Here is a 7,830-nt window from a genome sequence, read left to right on the forward strand (position 1 = left end):
GTCCTCCACGATAAGACCTCCGGTGTTTCGAAATTCAACAAACTTGAAGGCTTCACCCATAGTCAGCTTGGAGAGTAGCGCGTCTGCCTTTTAAGAGCAAGGTTGCAGATTTGATTCCCGCCCGGGCGAAATTTATCCTTATCAGATAGGGTCCGTTCTCGGAAAGACTGGCTTTCTTCTATCCTGTCCTCCACGATAAGACCTCCGGTGTTTCGAAATTCAACAAACTTGAAGGCTTCACCATAGTTGTTTTTTACTTTCCTTATCCTATAGGAAGGAAAGTAATGTAATCGGGTCAAATTTTCGATGGTCAGTTTTTAGTGTCAAAACACGTTTTGAGGTCCCTAGAGCCTAAATCCAAAGTTTCAGCCATTGGTCCGTGTGTGTGTCTGTAAACAGATTTATCAGAATCCGAATTGATAATTTGATAGCTTTTTATGTGCTATTCCCAATTTTTTCTCTTTTTTTTTAGTATCAGTAGTTTTTTATTTACTTTTTTTTTTATCAATAAAATATTCCTTTTTAAGAAAGCTCCAAAGCTGAACTGTGGAATAATTATAGCTTCTATCTTCTGTAGATATCAAGAGTTATCAGTACCTTAATGTTTTATGTACCTATACCCAATATTTTATGTTTTCTACAATCCAAGTTGGTGCCTTCTATGAGTTTTACCTTGGAGGTGTTTCGTTGGCGACAAAACCAGTGTCGTTTATGTTGATTTTTTATTGAACACACATTAAAAAGTCACGAGATAATCGGAATTTTAATGCCGCTTCAGTAACCCTTTGGTGTTCTTGTGGTCTCATTTCTTGGCGGTGACAAACTGAACCTCCCTTCTTGAGTCCGAAATGGACTTTACTCAAGTTCATCATTGGACTTTGAGCTATGTACGACTGTAGGTAGTAGGTACATACTTCACTGTTAAGTCCCATCTTGCACTGTTTCGTGTGGATCCGCTGGGATTGACAAAAATAAAATAAAATAAAATAAAATTCCGTCAGTACCTATTGTAGAAGTGAACGTAACAATTATCTCGTTGATGCTAAGATAGGTAACTAAGGCCCAGTGGTGACCAGAAGGGTTAAATTTGAAACCTACAACCTACAAGGCTACCCTGATGGTTCCCTGTAAACCGAGAGAAAAAATTGTAAATCCCATTAGCCCTTATCAGTTCTATGAGGGTTTATACCTAGAGAGCCATATTTGGGGACAGAGTGACATTATTTTCAGTAGGTACTTTTTTTTAACTACTACTGATATAAATATGTAGCTCAGACTATTACTGTCCATGTATAAGTAAATGTAGCTATACCATTCTATTTTATTGGTACATACTTCACCTATGTACATTTTTCTTCTCACACTGTGAAAGTGTGAAGCTCTGAAATGGTAAAATGAAGTCGTATTGGCAAGAAAGCCAAGAAAAAATTGGTCATGGTCTTCTACCTTTCAATAAAAAAAAGCAGGCACGCTACCCTCCAAACTAGGCCTGCCGTTTGTAAATCTGTTTGTGTGTAGTATAAAAACCCTTTAAGATTGCAACATATTGGCACAAATTGCCACGGGAACTATCCCGTTCCCTACATCCCGGTCAGTAGGCAAAACGCAAAATATATCGATGAGGAAAATGAGAAAACTAAATGAGCCTTGCATTGTTTTTCATTATTGAGCCAATGCATAGCATGTGCTGTACAATGTACATATAGATTTTTAACAAACAATACGCTACACGTAAATGAGAGAGACAGATAGATAGGGAGGATGGGAAAGAAAGAGAGGCTGAAAGAGAGAGGGAGGCTGAAATTGACAAAGAGAGGGAGGAAGGCATAAAAGATTAAGAGACAAGGAAAGAGAGGGACATAAAGAGTGAGGAAAACAGAGAGAAAGGGCGAGATTGGTGGCTGACAGCTAACAATGCAATTCTAAGCTAAATACATAATTTCTTAGCGATAGATACAGATAAATGACATTCTGAAATGCAACCACAAGTATTTATGTCATGCAATTGAATATTTGGCAGAAGCACTAACTATAGTAGAATGTTTGGCGCTTCTTTCCAATTCAATATTGATGTTAGACAGTGTTATTTAGGCTTTCTATTTGACCCAATATGAGACATTCGTTCATTCAACTAGACTAACCTAGACTTTCAGTTGACCTGTGAAATATGGCTTTTTCACTACCTATTTTTGCCAGCCTAGTTAGCTCAGAGGATAGAGCGTCTGCCTTGTAAGCGCTAGGTCTCGGGTTTGATTCCCGCCCGGAGTGGATTTTATCTCACACTGGTATCGTAGTCCCACTATAAGAGGGACCAACAGTCCCACTTATAGTGGGACATTTAACACCTAATTTTACATAGGAACCAACCTCAGTGGTTAGCACGGTGGGCTTTGAATCTTTAGGTTGGTGGTTCGAGTCCATGTCAAGTCATGAAATTTAGCAGTGTATTAAGAGAGGAACGACATTTGTGACACGATACTCAACACAATTTAAAAAAATCCTGCATAAATTAACATGGTCTATCCCATTGAATTCCCCCAGGTGGTTACCAATCAATTCATAGGCTTCTAGAAGAGAGCAACAATCTGGATGAAGGCCTAGTGGGGCATAACCCGGCCGAGTGTCTAGTATGTATATCATCCTCACCCCGGAGGGCTTAGAATAGTTGCTCTTATCATAATCTAGTTTTTTGATATTTTTGTTGAGTCTGTATAGAACCAAGTTTTTCCTTTTCCCTCTACTAATTAATCACTGAAGTTAAGCCACATTGAGCATGGTAGGTAAAATATTTGGTTCTGAAAATAGTTGTGTTAACGTCCATGTCCATTGGTTTAGGACACTATCTTATATGTTGAGTATTATGTGTATTGTAGTTGTATATGATTGTTTAAATATTATACACAAAGTGCCTATTTTGAATAGAAAGATAGTTAATGTTGAGTATTATGTGTATTGTAGTTGTATATGATTGTTTAAATATTATACACAAAGTGCCTATTTTGAATAGAAAGATAGTTAAAATTAGAAACAATATAATTGTAATATTTGACAGTAAATGTTCAACAAATGGGTCATTTATTTCTTTTTAGGTACCTACCTGGTGAAAAATGTCTCATTATAAAATATGTATTTTTTTTACAATCAACATTGTTACTATAATTAAAGTAATTTTTTTCAAGTGAATTATGGACAATTTTCACCAGGTACTACTCCTTTTCACAGGCTATAGAAAAATAAAAATACTGGTAAGTTAACAATATAGCTTTTTTCATAATATTGGGAATACATAGTCAACACGAGCTGTAAATGGTACAACATGATAGAGTCCAATCTGCAAGAGTTGTTGCTTAAAACTAAACAGGAACTGCCAATTTCTTTTGATCTCTGATCTTAGTCCTATCTAAAGAGCAAACTAAGTTAGGGCACCAACTTTAGCACAAGTGCAAAGTGGTTATTGGACCATCATTAATTTAGAGACACATCCCCTAAAGAACTTACAACTTCACTTTATTCACTCTCCTCTGGTAAACAAGCACTAGATTTTCCAGAACTAGTACTTGTGCAGTGAAACAGATCAAGTTAATGGAAAAAAGATGCTTAATTTTCTACATTTACTGAGGTTTTTTTATGCAGGGGTTTATTTACATTGCATTGGAAATGACTTGCTGAATGCAAGACAAAAAACAGAAGAGGTATTTACAATATAGGTCAGCCTTCAGTGGATAAGTAATATACGGCATGAATGTGTTCTTCCATTCACAAAAAATGCTGTAGTATTTGTCAATGGATAGTTATGAAATGGAGTTTAGTATCTCCGTGGAAATCTAACAGCTGTGAGTCATCTTGACCCAACTCTGTCTCTTGGAATCAGTCGAAGTTCACATCCATGCTTCATAAACACTGTACCAGCTGTTTGCTGAGGATTAATACCAATTCCATCGTCTGTGATGATCGCTGAAGTCTAGTCAAGTCATGAAATTTAGCAGTGTATTAAGCGAGGAACGACATTTGTGACACGATGCTCAACACAGTTTAAAAAAATCCTCCATAAATTAACATGGTCTATCCTATTGAATTCCCCCAGGTGGTTACCAATCAATTCATAGGCTCCTAGAAGAGAGCAACAATCTGGATGAAGGCCTAGTGGGGCATAACCCGGCCGAGTGTCTAGTATGTATATCATCCTCACCCCGGAGGGGGAGTTATGTCACCCATACCACTAATGGACACTCACCCAGTCCCACCCTGGGACACTCGCAGTCCTCTTCAGACCTGTTTGGTAAAATAGGGTAAGTACACCTGTCATAACCCGGCCGAGAGTCCAGTATGTATATCATCCTCACCCCGGAGGGGGAGTTATGTCACCCATACCACTAATGGACACTCACCCAGTCCCACCCTGGGACACTCGCAGTCCTCTTCAGACCTGTTTGGTAAAATAGGGTAAGTACACCTGTCATAACCCGGCCGAGAGTCCAGTATGTATATGATCATTACCGCGGAGGGGGAGTTATGTCACCCATACCACTAATGGACACTCACCCAGTCCCACCCTGGGACACTCGCAGTCCTCTTCGGACCTGTTTAGTAAAATAGGGTAAGTACACCTGTCATAACCCGGCATGTATATCATCCTCACCCCGGAAGGGGAGTTATGTCACCCATACCACTAATGGACACTCACCCAGTCCCACCCTGGGACACTCGCAGTCCTCTTCAGACCTGTTTGGTAAAATAGGGTAAGTACACCTGTCATAACCCGGCATGTATATCATCCTCACCCCGGAAGGGGAGTTATGTCACCCATACCACTAATGGACACTCACCCAGTCCCACCCTGGGACACTCGCAGTCCTCTTCAGACCTGTTTGGTAAAATAGGGTAAGTACACCTGTCATAACCCGGCATGTATATCATCCTCACCCCGGAAGGGGAGTTATGTCACCCATACCACTAATGGACACTCACCCAGTCCCACCCTGGGACACTCGCAGTCCTCTTCAGACCTGTTTGGTAAAATAGGGTAAGTACACCTGTCATAACCCGGCATGTATATCATCCTCACCCCGGAAGGGGAGTTATGTCACCCATACCACTAATGGACACTCACCCAGTCCCACCCTGGGACACTCGCAGTCCTCTTCAGACCTGTTTGGTAAAATAGGGTAAGTACACCTGTCATAACCCGGCATGTATATCATCCTCACCCCGGAAGGGGAGTTATGTCACCCATACCACTAATGGACACTCACCCAGTCCCACCCTGGGACACTCGCAGTCCTCTTCAGACCTGTTTGGTAAAATAGGGTAAGTACACCTGTCATAACCCGGCATGTATATCATCCTCACCCCGGAAGGGGAGTTATGTCACCCATACCACTAATGGACACTCACCCAGTCCCACCCTGGGACACTCGCAGTCCTCTTCAGACCTGTTTGGTAAAATAGGGTAAGTACACCTGTCATAACCCGGCATGTATATCATCCTCACCCCGGAAGGGGAGTTATGTCACCCATACCACTAATGGACACTCACCCAGTCCCACCCTGGGACACTCGCAGTCCTCTTCAGACCTGTTTGGTAAAATAGGGTAAGTACACCTGTCATAACCCGGCATGTATATCATCCTCACCCCGGAAGGGGAGTTATGTCACCCATACCACTAATGGACACTCACCCAGTCCCACCCTGGGACACTCGCAGTCCTCTTCAGACCTGTTTGGTAAAATAGGGTAAGTACACCTGTCATAACCCGGCATGTATATCATCCTCACCCCGGAAGGGGAGTTATGTCACCCATACCACTAATGGACACTCACCCAGTCCCACCCTGGGACACCAGCTTTACACCCCGTTCATACGGAACGAATTTTTCTTTTTTCTTCGTCTTCGTATGTTTATCAGTCGTTTGTGAGAGGGAGCAACGCATTCATGTTACATACACGATTTTGCGTTTGAGCTTTACACCCCGTTCATACGGAACGGATTTTTCTTTTTTCTTCGTCTTCGTATGTTTATCAGTCGTTTGTGAGAGGGAGCAACGCATTCATGTTACATACACGATTTTGCGTTTGCTGGTGCTTCTTTGCAGAGACGACTGTTGGTCCCACTATAAGAGGGACCAACAGTCCCACTTATAGTGGGACATTTAACACCTAATTTTACATAGGAACCAACCTCAGTGGTTAGCAATGCAGAGACAACTGTTGGTCCCACTATAAGAGGGACCAACAGTCCCACTATAAGAGGGACCAACAGTCCCACTTATAGTGGGACATTTAACACCTAATTTTACATAGGAACCAACCTCAGTGGTTAGCACGGTGGGCTTCGAATCTTTAGGTTCGTGGTTCGAGTCCAAGTCAAGTCATGAAATTTAGCAGTTTATTAAGCGAGGAACGACATTTGTGACACGATGTTTAAAAAAATCCTCCATAAATTAACATGGTCTATCCCATTGAATTCCCCCAGGTGGTTACCAATCAATTCATAGGCTTCTAGAAGAGAGCAACAATCTGGATATCCTCCATAAATTAACATGGTCTATCCCATTGAATTCCCCCAGGTGGTTACCAATCAATTCATAGGCTCCTAGAAGAGAGCAACAATCTGGATGAAGGCCTAGTGGGGCATAACCCGGGGGGCCAACAGTCCCACTTATAGTGGGACATTTAACACCTAATTTTACATAGGAACCAACCTCAGTGGTTTAGCACGGTGGGCTTTGAATCTTTAGATTGGTGGTTCGAGTCCAAGTCAAGTCATGAAATTTAGCAGTGTATTAAGCGAGGAACGACATTTGTGACACGATGCTCAACACAGTTTGCACATTCCCTAAAGAACTTACAATTTCACCTTTTTCACTCTCCTCTTGTAAACAAGCACTAGATTTTCCAGAACTAGTACTTGTGCAGTGAAACAGATCAAGTTAATGGAAAATAGATGATTAATTTTCTACATTTACTGAGGTTTTTTTATGCAGGGGTTTATTTACATTGCATTGGAAATGACTTGCTGAATGCAAGATAAAAAACAGAAGAGGTATTTACAATATAGGTCAGCCTTCAGTGGATAAGTAATAAACAGTGTGAATGTGTTCTTCCATTCACAAAAAATGCTGTAGTATTTGTCAATGGATAGTTATGAAATGGAATTTAGTATCTCCATGGAAAACTAACAGCTGTGAGTCATCTTGACCCAACTCTGTCTCTCGGAATCAGTCGAAGTTCACATCCATGCTTCATGAACACTGTACCAGCTGTTTGCTGAGGATTAATACCAATTCCATCGTCTGTTATGAGTTTTTTTATGCAGGGGTTTATTTACATTGCATTGGAAATGACTTGCTGAATGCAAGACAAAAAACAGAAGAGGTATTTACAATATAGGTCAGCCTTCAGTGGATAAGTAATATACAGCGTGAATGTGTTCTTCCATTCATAAAAAATGCTGTAGTATTTGTCAATGGATAGTTATGAAATGGAATTTAGTACCTCCTTGGAAAACTAACAGCTGTGAGTCATCTTGACCCAACTCTGTCTCTTGGAATCAGTCGTAGTTCACATCCATGCTTCATAAACACTGTACCAGCTGTTTGCTGAGGATTAATACCAATTCCATCGTCTGTGATGATCGCTGAAGTCTTTAAATACATGTACCTACTTGATCTCTGGACAAGTCCAACCCAGGTTGCCTCCTTCCTGGATTTCAAGACAGGGAGGGAGTGTGGAGAGGAACAGTAGTCCACTGTTCTACTACTACAACAACAACAACAACAACAACAACAACAACAACAACAACAACAACAACAACAACAACAACAACAACAA

This window comes from Diaphorina citri, unplaced genomic scaffold (genome assembly GCF_000475195.1).
Source record: "Diaphorina citri unplaced genomic scaffold, Diaci psyllid genome assembly version 1.1 scaffold1790, whole genome shotgun sequence".
Lineage (NCBI taxonomy): Eukaryota > Metazoa > Arthropoda > Insecta > Hemiptera > Psyllidae > Diaphorina > Diaphorina citri.